Consider the following 12,609-nt stretch of genomic DNA (forward strand, 5'->3'; position numbering starts at 1 on the left):
CCTGAACGAACGATTGCAGAACGAACTTGAGGCTAGCTGACTGTCTGCCCTTATTTTTTAAAATATATTATCAAATGTTTACAGAGTTTAATTTCCATCCGTGACTGTACTGTGTCATGTAATCACGTTATATGTATGACATTAATAATACAATTATGTTCAGTTATCTTCAATTTATGTTTCTCAGCAAAACGAATATGCTTAGCTAGCATATCAGCTTGCCAGTGAGCTTAGGTAGGCTATCCGTGGTTAGCTCACGCATTAGCAATATGAACCACAGGGGAAGAACATCGACTACACTGATGGTCAATCAACAGAGATGTGTAGGCTACTGGTGATTTGACTAGGCTAATTTTCGTATAACTCTCTGGTAGACCTGCTGTTAACCGAGCAAGTTATCGTGGTAGGTTTTCGCCACAGTCAGTTAATGAGCCAGTAATTGCTACTAGCTACTCCATTGCCGTTTGTGGTGTTCACTGGCTGGGTGACGCTAGCTGACCGATCGTTCGCAAGTCACTTTCTACTGAATAAAAATTAACACTGTCAGCGGTGATTAACAAATCTACCAAGTATTTTATTAACTGATCTGCAGGTGTGTAAATATGACAACGGACTTTGTACAGCAAGTTTTCCACCTGGTGCATGAAGACAAAAATAATGTACATTGAATTTCTAATTATTATTAGACTATTATTTTTTTCTTGTAAATCATCAAAACCAATAGAGAAAAGCCAATATACGCAAGGAGCCCCCAGGACCGATTCTGAGAACCACTGTCTTAAATGCTCTTGTCGGTCTCTTAAATGGTAAAAACATGTTCCTTTCTAAATGCCAGTCTTACAAAGATGGTTAATTTCGTTAAATTCTGTGTGTGTGGTTTCATCGTGTGTTGTATGCTATTCAGCAAATAAACCTTAATTTGCTTCTTGAAAAATTTTGCAGTGTTTATCCCAAAATCGGGATTACAGTAGCTTTGTCACATGCATGAAGCATGGCCCAGGTAGAAATTTACGGAATGTACACGACTGACAAGCAGTCAAACACGTTTGACAGATCAAATATTTGCAGCTTAGGGTTAGCTAGCTAGTCAAATGGCTTGGTAGCCGAAGTTGCAAACTGTTTTAGCATAGGCTACTGGACTACCAAATATAGCAAGCTGATTACGCTTTCTGCCAACTAATTATTTGGTTAAGTAGGCTAAAGGAAATAGTAAAAATGACTCGGCTACCGAAAAACTTAAGAGGAGGATTATTTTATGGTCGTCTAGTGCAGCTGTAAATAGCACACACCATAATGAAATCACTACAAAATGGGATGCCTGCATTTTCTGACTTCGCACAGGTGGACCGTGGTCGGAGCCGCAATGTCAAGGCCAAGAGGCGCCACCTCCCACCCCAGTGACCATAGACTGTAGCCCCTACTGCAGTTTAGTGCTCCGCAGTAATCAGGAAGTGACGCAAACTATACCTCATTGGTCCACAACAAATATTATAACAGTGCCCAAATGACACAATAAATCATGAAATCGACCCATGGACAGTCATAAAACGAATAAAATACACATATTGTGACTATTTGTTCTCATGAGAAAAAATTATTGACTTTGTATTTTGACCGCATTTGTACCGTAGACTTACATGGAAACCGGATATGAAAACACCTATAATGGAGCCAACCGTAGTGGCGCTAGTGAGCAACCAGGAACAACAAGACCAGGAAATGAGCTTCAAAAACGAAGTCTGGTTTTGGCTGCTTGATATGTACGGATATCTAGACGTGCTGATAGCGACCACCCTTTCTCAAGTTAACCTCAATACGCAAGATAGGACATATACAGTATGCTAACAAATTTATGTCAAGTTTCGTTCATTTATATGGGGTGGTCGATACACGTCCTCTTAGCAACCAAAAGCTAGCGCAGGACCACCTCTTACTTATTTTCCGGCACAGAAAAAAATCACGAAAGTACTGAAAAAATAACCACTGGAGAATAACGAACATTTTTTCTTACATAACTAGGTACAGGTTGTTACTGATATTTTGCCTATTTTATATATAGTTGCAAATCTGTTTGCGTTTTCTTGTCTGTTGAATGAAGGTGGTAGCTAATAGGTGCTCTCACTCTAGCATTAGCGATAGATGCACATCAACCGATTAACGGTTACGTTTATTATTTTTTCGTCACCTCAGGTGGCCCACCTGTTGCGAGGCAGAATTTGTAGGGGCAGAAACATTTCTGCCCCTCCGCCCAACATAATTTGCGGGAGGTTTTCCCTGCTTACGCAGATCGCGCTGACATTGTTCTCCTAGCAATGATGGGGCAGAGTGCTCCGCTGCCCCACAACAGAGAGATAGGACAGGGAGCGCAGTCCGCAGCAGGAGCACACACATACACAAAGGAAATTACTCAAAAATAGCACTATAAGGATTGTGAGTCAAGTGTATTATATTTATACACGCCAACGTTCAGATGTGGCGACATAGCTCAGGAGGTATGAGCGCTTGTCTGGCAGTCGGAGGGTTGCCGGTTCGATCCCCCGCCCTGGGCATGTCGAAGTGTCCCTGAGCAAGACACCTGACCCCTAATTGCTCTGGTGAATGCGAGGCATCAACTGTAAAGTGCTTTGGATAAAAGCGCTACATAAATGCAGTCCATTCCATGTTACGATAATTTTTCACCACAGCGCCACCTTTGGTGGGGCACTGCCCCACGTGCCCCTAATGTAAAAATGCCCCTGTTATACATTATAATAAATAACATCTAAAAGGTGAATAAATAGTTGAAATGAATGTGACAATACAACTATATACATACATTATAATAAACATCTAATAAGTGAATAAATATGTCAATACAACTATATACATACACTAGACAATTCCTGCAGAAATTGTGAAGTGTGGTTGCCGCCAACGCAAAGTCGACTTTGTGCTGAACGGAGTGAACAGTGATAGGTAGTTGCTATGATGTCTGAGGCAGTTGCTAGGGTGTTGCTAGGTGGTTCTATGGAGTTCTAAGTGGTTTCATGGAATTCTAGGCGGTCGCTAGGGTGGTGCTAGGTGGTTGCTCTGGAGTTTCAGGTGGTTGCTATTGAGCTCCAGGGGGTTGCTAGGGCATTGCTAGGTGGTTGCTAGGGTATGCTCAGTGGTTGCTAGGATGTTGCTAGGTGGTTGCTATGGAGTTCTAGGCGGTTGCTAGGGTGTAGCTAGGCAGTTGTTATGGTGTTCCAGGTGGTTGCTAGGGTGTTGCTAGGTGGTTGCTATGGAGTTATAGCTGGTTGCTAGGGTGTTGCTAGGCATTTGCTATGGAGTTATAGGCAGTTGCTAGGGTGTTGCAAGGGTATTCTAGGTGGCTGCTAGGATGTTGCTAGGTGGTTGCTATGGAGTTATAGGCAGTTGCTAGGGTGTTGCTAGGTGGTTGCTATGGTGTTGCTAGGTGGTTGCTATGGTGTTCCAGGTGGTTGCTAGTGTGTTGTTAGGTGGTTACTATGGAGTTCCAGGTGGTTGCTAGGGGGTTGCTAGGGTATTCTAAGTGGTTGCTAGGATGTTGCTAGGTGGTTGCTATGGAGTTATAGGTGGTTGCTAGGGTGTTGCTAGGCAGTTGTTATGGTGTTCCAAGTGGTTGCTAGGGTGTTGCTAGGTGGTTGCTATGGTGTTCCAGGTGGTTGCTAGGGTGTTGCTAGGTGGTTGCTATTGAGTTCTAGGCAGTTGCTATGGTGTTGCTAGGTGGTTGCTATGGAATTCTAGGCGGTTGCTATGGTGTTGCTAGGTGGTTGCTATGGAGTTCTAGGCCGTTGCTAGGGTGTTGCTAGGTGGTTGCTATGGAGTTCTAGGTGGTTGCTAGGGTGTTGCTAGGTGGTTGCTATGGAGTTCTAGGCGGTTGCTATGGTGTTGCTAGGTGGTTGCTATGGAGTTCTAGGTGGTTGCTAGGGTGTTGCTAGGTGGTTGCTATGGAGTTCTAGGTGGTTGCTAGGGTGTTGCTAGGGGGTTGCTAGGGTATTCGAAGTGGTTGCTAGGATGTTGCTAGGTGGTTGCTATGGAGTTCTAGGTGGTTGCTATGGTGTTGCTAGGTGGTTGCTATGGAGTTCTAGGCCGTTGCTAGGGTGTTGATAGGTGGTTGCTATGGAGTTCTAGGTGGTTGCTAGGGTGTTGCTAGGTGGTCGCTATGGAGTTCTAGGCGGTTGCTATGGTGTTGCTAGGTGGTTGCTATGGAGTTCTAGGTGGTTGCTATGGAGTTCTAGGTGGTTGCTAGGGTGTTGCTAGGGGGTTGCTATGGAGTTCTAGGCGGTTGCTATGGTGTTGCTAGGTGGTTGCTATGGAGTTCTAGGTGGTTGCTAGGGTGTTGCTAGGTGGTTGCTATGGAGTTCTAGGTGGTTGCTAGGGTGTTGCTAGGGGGTTGCTAGGGTATTCGAAGTGGTTGCTAGGATGTTGCTAGGTGGTTGCTATGGAGTTCTAGGTGGTTGCTATGGTGTTGCTAGGTGGTTGCTATGGAGTTCTAGGCCATTGCTAGGGTGTTGATAGGTGGTTGCTATGGAGTTCTAGGTGGTTGCTAGGGTGTTGCTAGGTGGTCGCTATGGAGTTCTAGGCGGTTGCTATGGTGTTGCTAGGTGGTTGCTATGGAGTTCTAGGCGGTTGCTAGGGTGTTGCTAGGTGGTTGCTATGGAGTTCTAGGTGGTTGCTAGGGTGTTGCTAGGGGGTTGCTAGGGTATTCGAAGTGGTTGCTAGGATGTTGCTAGGTGGTTGCTATGGAGTTCTAGGTGGTTGCTATGGTGTTGCTAGGTGGTTGCTATGGAGTTCTAGGCGGTTGCTAGGGTGTTGCTAGGTGGTGGGTATGGAGTTCTAGGTGGTTGCTAGGGTGTTGCTAGGGGGTTGCTAGGGTATTCGAAGTGGTTGCTAGGATGTTGCTAGGTGGTTGCTATGGAGTTCTAGGTGGTTGCTATGGTGTTGCTAGGTGGTTGCTATGGAGTTCTAGGCCGTTGCTAGTGTGTTGCTAGGTGGTTGCTATGGAGTTCTAGGTGGTTGCTAGGGTGTTACTAGGGTGTTGCTAGGTGGTTGCTAGGGTGTTGCTAGGTGGTTGCTATGGAGTTCTAGGTGGTTGCTAGGGTGTTGCTAGGGTATTCGAAGTGGTTGCTAGGATGTTGCTAGGTGGTTGCTATGGAGTTCTAGGTGGTTGCTATGGTGTTGCTAGGTGGTTGCTATGGAGTTCTAGGCCGTTGCTAGGGTGTTGCTAGGTGGTTGCTATGGAGTTCTAGGCCGTTGCTAGGGTGTTGCTAGGTGGTTGCTATGGAGTTCTAGGCGGTTGCTATGGTGTTGCTAGGTGGTTGCTATGGAGTTCTAGGTGGTTGCTTGGGTGTTGCTAAGTGGTTGCTATGGAGTTCTAGGTGGTTGCTAGGGTGTTGCTAGGTGGTTGCTATGGAGTTCTAGGCGGTTGCTAGGGTGTTGCTAGGCAGTTGTTATGGTGTTCCAGGTGGTTGCTAGGGTGTTGCTAGGTGGTTGCTATGGAGTTATAGCCAGTTGCTAGGGTGTTGCTAGGCATTTGCTATGGAGTTATAGGCAGTTGCTAGGGTGTTGCTAGGGTATTCTAGGTGGCTGCTAGGATGTTGCTAGGTGGTTGCTATGGAGTTATAGGCGGTTGCTAGGGTGTTGCTAGGGTGTTGCTAGGTGGTTGCTAGCATGTTGCTAGGTTGTTGCTATAGTGTTGCCAGGCAGTTTTTATGGTGTTACAGGAGGTTGCAAAGGTGTTGCTAGGTGGTTGCTATGGTGTTACAGGTGGTTGCTAGGGTGTTGCTAGGTGGTTGCTATGGTGTTCCAGGTGGTTGCTAGGGTGTTGCTAGGTGGTTGCTATGGAGTTATAGCCAGTTGCTAGGGTGTTGCTAGGCATTTGCTATGGAGTTATAGGCAGTTGCTAGGGTGTTGCTAGGGTATTCTAGGTGGCTGCTAGGGTGTTGCTAGGTGGTTGCTATGGAGTTATAGGCGGTTGCTAGGGTGTTGCTAGGGTGTTGCTAGGTGGTTGCTAGCATGTTGCTAGGTTGTTGCTATAGTGTTGCCAGGCAGTTTTTATGGTGTTACAGGAGGTTGCAAAGGTGTTGCTAGGTGGTTGCTATGGTGTTACAGGTGGTTGCTAGGGTGTTGCTAGGTGGTTGCTATGGAGTTCTAGGAGGTTGCAAAGGTGTTGCTAGGTGGTTGCTATGGTGTTACAGGTGGTTGCTAGGGTGTTGCTAGGTGGTTGCTATGGAGTTCTAGGTGGTTGCTATAGTGTTGCTAGGTGGTTGCTTTGGAGTTATAGCTGGTTGCTAGGGTGTTGCTAGGCATTTGCTATGGTGTTCCAGGTGGTTGCTAATGTGTTGTTAGGTGGTTGCTATGGAGTTCCAGGTGGTTGCTTGAGGGTTGCTAGGGTATTCTAGGTGGTTGCTATGAAGTTATAGGTGGTTGCTAGGGTGTTGCTAGGCAGTTGTTATGATGTTCCAAGTGGTTGTTAGGCAGTTGTTATGGTGTTCCAAGTGGTTGCTAGGGTGTTGCTAGGTGGTTGCTATGGAGATCTAGGCCGTTGCTAGTGTGTTGCTAGGTGGTTGCTATGATGTTCTAGGCCGTTGCTAGGGTGTTGCTAGGTGGTTGCTATGGAGTTCTAGGTGGTTGCTAGGGTGTTGCTAGGTGGTTGCTATGGAGTTCTAGGTGGTTGCTAGGGTGTTGCTAGTTGGTTGCTATGTTGTTCCAAGTGGTTGCTAGGGTGTTGCTAGGTGGTTGCTATGGTGTTGCTAAGTGGTTGCTATGGAGTTCTAGGTGGTTGCTAGGGTGTTGCTAGGTGGTTGCTATGGAGTTCTAGGCGGTTGCTAGGGTGTTGCTAGGCAGTTGTTATGGTGTTCAGGTGGTTGCTAGGGTGTTGCTAGGTGGTTGCTATGGAGTTATAGCCAGTTGCTAGGGTGTTGCTAGGCATTTGCTATGGAGTTATAGGCAGTTGCTAGGGTGTTGCTAGGGTATTCTAGGTGGCTGCTAGGATGTTGCTAGGTGGTTGCTATGGAGTTATAGGCGGTTGCTAGGGTGTTGCTAGGGTGTTGCTAGGTGGTTGCTAGCATGTTGCTAGGTTGTTGCTATAGTGTTGCCAGGCAGTTTTTATGGTGTTACAGGAGGTTGCAAAGGTGTTGCTAGGTGGTTGCTATGGTGTTACAGGTGGTTGCTATGGAGTTCTAGGTGGTTGCTATAGTGTTGCTAGGTGGTTGCTTTGGAGTTATAGCTGGTTGCTAGGGTGTTGCTAGGCATTTGCTATGGTGTTCCAGGTGGTTGCTAATGTGTTGTTAGGTGGTTGCTATGGAGTTCCAGGTGGTTGCTTGAGGGTTGCTAGGGTATTCTAGGTGGTTGCTATGAAGTTATAGGTGGTTGCTAGGGTGTTGCTAGGCAGTTGTTATGATGTTCCAAGTGGTTGTTAGGCAGTTGTTATGGTGTTCCAAGTGGTTGCTAGGGTGTTGCTAGGTGGTTGCTATGGAGTTCTAGGCAGTTGCTATGGTGTTGCTAGGTGGTTGCTATGATGTTCTAGGCCGTTGCTAGGGTGTTGCTAGGTGGTTGCTATGGAGTTCTAGGTGGTTGCTAGGGTGTTGCTAGGTGGTTGCTATGGAGTTCTAGGTGGTTGCTAGGGTGTTGCTAGTTGGTTGCTATGTTGTTCCAAGTGGTTGCTAGGGTGTTGCTAGGTGGTTGCTATGGTGTTCCAGGTGGTTGCTAGGGTGTTGCTAGGTGGTTGCTATGGGGTTCTAGGCGGTTGCTATGGTGTTGCTAGGTGGTTGCTAGGGTGTTGCTAGGTGGTTGCTATGGAGTTCTTGGCAGTTACTATGGTGTTGCTAGGTGGTTGCTATGGAGTACTAGGCCGTTGCTAGGGTGTTGCTAGGTGGTTGCTATGGAGTTCTAGGTGGTTACTAGGGTGTTGCTAGGTGGTTGCTATGGAGTTCTAGGCGGTTGCTATGGTGTTGCTAGGTGGTTGCTATGGAGTTCTAGGCGGTTGCTAGGGTGTTGCTAGGTGGTTGCTATGGAGTTCTAGGTGGTTGCTAGGGTGTTGCTAGGTCGTTGCTATGGTGTTCCATGTGGTTGCTAGGGTGTTGCTAGGCAGTTGTTATGGTGTTCCAGATTGTTGCTAGGGTGTTGCTAGGTGGTTGCTAGGGTGTTGCTAGGTGGTTGCTAGGGTATTCTAAGTGGTTGCTAGGATGTTGCTAGGTGGTTGCTATGGAGTTATAGGCGGTTGCTAGGGTGTTGCTAGGCATTTGCTATGGTGTTCCAGGTGGTTGCTATGGGATACTAGATGGTTGCTACGGTTTTCTAGCTGGTTGTTATGGGTTGCTAGGTCGTTGCTATGGAGTTAGAGCCGGTTGCTAGGATGTTGCTAGGGGGTTGCTATGGAGTTCTAGGCGGTTGCTAGGTTTTTACTGAGTCCAATGACGCGACCCATAGTTCTCTATGACAAACGGTTCAAAAGTTATGAAATATCAAACATTGGCCAATCAGGAAGGGGGGCGAGGCTGATCTCCACCAATGGACAAAGGACTCTCTACCATGTCCAATGAGGCATTGCACAATTTGTGGGCAATTTTTCCCCATAGAGATGAATGGCAGAATGTTCAAATCTAGAGAGAGACCAGAGTACTGCTGCTAGAAGACAGACCATTGTGACATCACAAGGGTGAGAAGACAGAGCATTGTGACATCACAAAGGTGAACATTCCGCCATTCATTCTCTATGGGAAAAATTGCCCACAAAAATTCAAATTTTTCAAAAACCGTTCACCCAAACTTTCTAAAAAGTAATAGCACACCATTCCCGATCAAGCCGCTCGATTTGACATATTGCACGCGTATGTGGTGTGAAAACTCTGGGAGGAGTAGCGGTCCAAAAAATGGGTGGAATAATAATAATAACTAGACAATTCCTGCAGAAATTGTGAAGTGTGGTTGCCGCCAACGCAAAGTCCACTTTGTGCTGAACAGAGTGAACAGTGGTAGGTAGTTGCTATGATGTCTGAGGCAGTTGCTAGGGTGTTGCTAGGTGGTTCTATGGAGTTCTAAGTGGTTTCATGGAATTCTAGGCGGTCGCTAGGGTGGTGCTAGGTGGTTGCTATGGAGTTTCAGGTGGTTGCTATTGAGCTCCAGGTGGTTGCTAGGGCATTGCTAGGTGGTTGCTAGGGTATGCTAAGTGGTTGCTAGGTGGTTGCTATGGAGTTCTAGGCGGTTGCTAGGGTGTTGCTAGGCAGTTGTTATGGTGTTCCAGGTGGTTGCTATGGAGTTCTAGGTGGTTGCTATGGTGTTGCTAGGTGGTTGCTATGGAGTTCTAGGCCGTTGCTAGGGTGATGATAGGTGGTTGCTATGGAGTTCTAGGTGGTTGCTAGGGTGTTGCTAGGTGGTTGCTATGGAGTTCTAGGCGGTTGCTATGGTGTTGCTAGGTGGTTGCTATGGAGTTCTAGGCGGTTGCTAGGGTGTTGCTAGGTGGTTGCTATGGAGTTCTAGGTGGTTGCTAGGGTGTTGCTAGGGGGTTGCTAGGGTATTCGAAGTGGTTGCTAGGATGTTGCTAGGTGGTTGCTATGGAGTTCTAGGTGGTTGCTATGGTGTTGCTAGGTGGTTGGTATGGAGTTCTAGGCCGTTGCTAGTGTGTTGCTAGGTGGTTGCTATGGAGTTCTAGGTGGTTGCTAGGGTGTTGCTAGGGTGATGCTAGGTGGTTGCTATGGAGTTCTAGGCGGTTGCTAGGGTGTTGCTAGGTGGTTGCTATGGAGTTCTAGGTGGTTGCTAGGCGGTTGCTATGGAGTTCTAGGCGGTTGCTAGGGTGTTGCTAGGTGGTTGCTATGGAGTTCTAGGTGGTTGCTAGGGTATTCGAAGTGGTTGCTAGGATGTTGCTAGGTGGTTGCTATGGAGTTCTAGGTGGTTGCTATGGTGTTGCTAAGTGGTTGCTATGGAGTTCTAGGCCGTTGCTAGGGTGTTGCTAGATGGTTGCTATGGAGTTCTAGGTGGTTGCTAGGGTGTTGCTAGGGTGTTGCTAGGTGGATGCTATGGAGTTCTAGGCGGTTGCTAGGGTGTTGCTAGGTGGTTGCTATGGAGTTATAGGCGGTTGCTAGGGTGTTGCTAGGGTATTCTAGGTGGTTGCTAGGATGTTGCTAGGTGGTTGCTATGGAGTTATAGGTGGTTGCTAGGGTGTTTCTAGGGGGTTGCTAGGGTATTCTAAGTGGTTGCTATGGTGTTGCTAGGTGGTTGCTATGGAGTTCTAGGTGGTTGCTAGGGTGTTGCTAGGTGGTTGCTATGGAGTTCTAGGTGGTTGCTAGGGTGTTGCTAGGGGGTTGCTAGGGTATTTGAAGTGGTTGCTAGGATGTTGCTAGGTGGTTGCTATGGAGTTCTAGGTGGTTGCTATGGTGTTGCTAGGTGGTTGCTATGGAGTTCTAGGCCGTTGCTAGTGTGTTGCTAGGTGGTTGCTATGGAGTTCTAGGTGGTTGCTAGGGTGTTGCTAGGGTGTTGCTAGGTGGTTGCTATGGAGTTCTAGGCGGTTGCTAGGGTGTTGCTAGGTGGTTGCTATGGAGTTCTAGGTGGTTGCTAGGGTGTTGCTATGTGGTTGCTATGGAGTTCTAGGTGGTTGCTAGGGTGTTGCTAGGGTATTCGAAGTGGTTGCTAGGATGTTGCTAGGTGGTTGCTATGGAGTTCTAGGTGGTTGCTATGGTGTTGCTAGGTGGTTGCTATGGAGTTCTAGGCCGTTGCTAGGGTGTTGCTAGATGGTTGCTATGGAGTTCTAGGTGGTTGCTAGGGTGTTGCTAGGGTGTTGCTAGGTGGTTGCTATGGAGTTCTAGGCGGTTGCTAGGGTGTTGCTAGGTGGTTGCTATGGAGTTATAGGCAGTTGCTAGGGTGTTGCTAGGGTATTCTAGGTGGTTGCTAGGATGTTGCTAGGTGGTTGCTATGGAGTTATAGGTGGTTGCTAGGGTGTTTTAGGGGGTTGCTAGGGTATTCTAAGTGGTTGCTATGGTGTTGCTAGGTGGTTGCTATGGAGTTCTAGGTGGTTGCTAGGGTGTTGCTAGGTGGTTGCTATGGAGTTCTAGGCCGTTGCTAGGGTGTTGCTAGGTGGTTCCTATGGAGTTCTAGGTTGTTGCTAGGGTGTTGCTAGGGTGTTGCTAGGTGGTTGCTATGGAGTTCTAGGCGGTTGCTAGGGTGTTGCTAGGTGGTTGCTATGGAGTTATAGGCGGTTGCTAGGGTGTTGCTAGGCGGTTGCTATGGAGTTATAGGTGGTTGCTAGTGTGTTGTTAGGTGGTTGCTATGGAGTTCTAGGCCGTTGCTAGGGTGTTTTAGGTGGTTGCTAGGGTGTTGCTAGGGGGTTGCTATGGAGTTCTAGGCGGTTGCTAGTCTTTACTGAGTCCAATGACGCAACCCATAGTTCTCTATGACAAACGGTTCAAAAGTTATGAAATATCAAACATCGGCCAATCAGGAAGGGGGGCGAGGCTGATCTCCACCAATGGACAATGTACTCTCTACCATGTCCAATGAGGCATTGCACAATTTGTGGGCAATTTTTCCCCATAGAGATGAATGGCCGAATGTTCAAATCTAGAGAGAGACCAGAGTACTGCTGCCAGAAGACAGGGCATTGTGACATCACAAGGGTGAGAAGACAGAGCATTGTGACATCACAAAGCTGAACATTCCGCCATTCATTCTCTATGGGAAAAATTGCCCAGAAAAATTCAAATTTTTCAAAAACCGTGCAACCAATCTTTCCACAAAGTAATAGCACACCATTCCCGATCAAGCCGCTCGATTTGACATATTGCACGTGTATGTGGTGCGAAAACTCTGGGAGGAGTAGCGGTCCAAAAAATGGGTGGAAAGATAGAATAATAATAATAATAATATGTGCAATAATAATAGTGTAGTTGCCCTAAGGCAACCACACTAATAAATATGTGCAATAATAATAGTGTAGTTGCCCTAAGGCAACCACACTAATTATAATAAATACAATTACAACAGGTAAAATGCATCATAGGTCTGTAAGTTTCATTTAAAAAATAATTAACATTACAGTACATTAAATTCTTGGCAATAAATAACAATATAAATAAATGAACTAACAATATCAATATTTGTTTTGGTCAAGAAGCTGGCATACCAACTTGCGAAATTTAATAAATGCAAGTATCCCCCATCTTGGGAAACTGCTGAGATGGCAGGAAAGGACTGTTTTACCGCTTTCCTGAGAAATGCTTGTCCTGTGGGGGATGGGCTTGGAACTCTCTTCATCCAACTGCACTGAAGGCTATAAGAACTATGTGTGCCACAATTGTGATGCCAAAAGTTAATATAATAATAAAACAACTATATTGATGGTATGAACGAATGAAAGAAAATGTCACAAATTTAGTTAAGATTCTTCACACATATATTAGAACATGGCTTCACATACCTCTAGATATCATTCAGTTTCAAGTGCTTCAATCACATTGTATATGCATGGTGTAACAGCATGTAACAACAACAACAACCTTTTCAAAATAAAATACGATCATTTTGGATAACGCTGCTCAGTTCTTTGTCTTCTCCGCATGTTCAACGCGTTTCATCAAAATGGTCATCATAATTAAAATATTCACCTTTGGCCCG

The sequence above is a fragment of the Anguilla anguilla genome, chromosome 4 (genome assembly GCF_013347855.1).
Source record: "Anguilla anguilla isolate fAngAng1 chromosome 4, fAngAng1.pri, whole genome shotgun sequence".
In the NCBI taxonomy this organism is placed as follows: domain Eukaryota; kingdom Metazoa; phylum Chordata; class Actinopteri; order Anguilliformes; family Anguillidae; genus Anguilla; species Anguilla anguilla.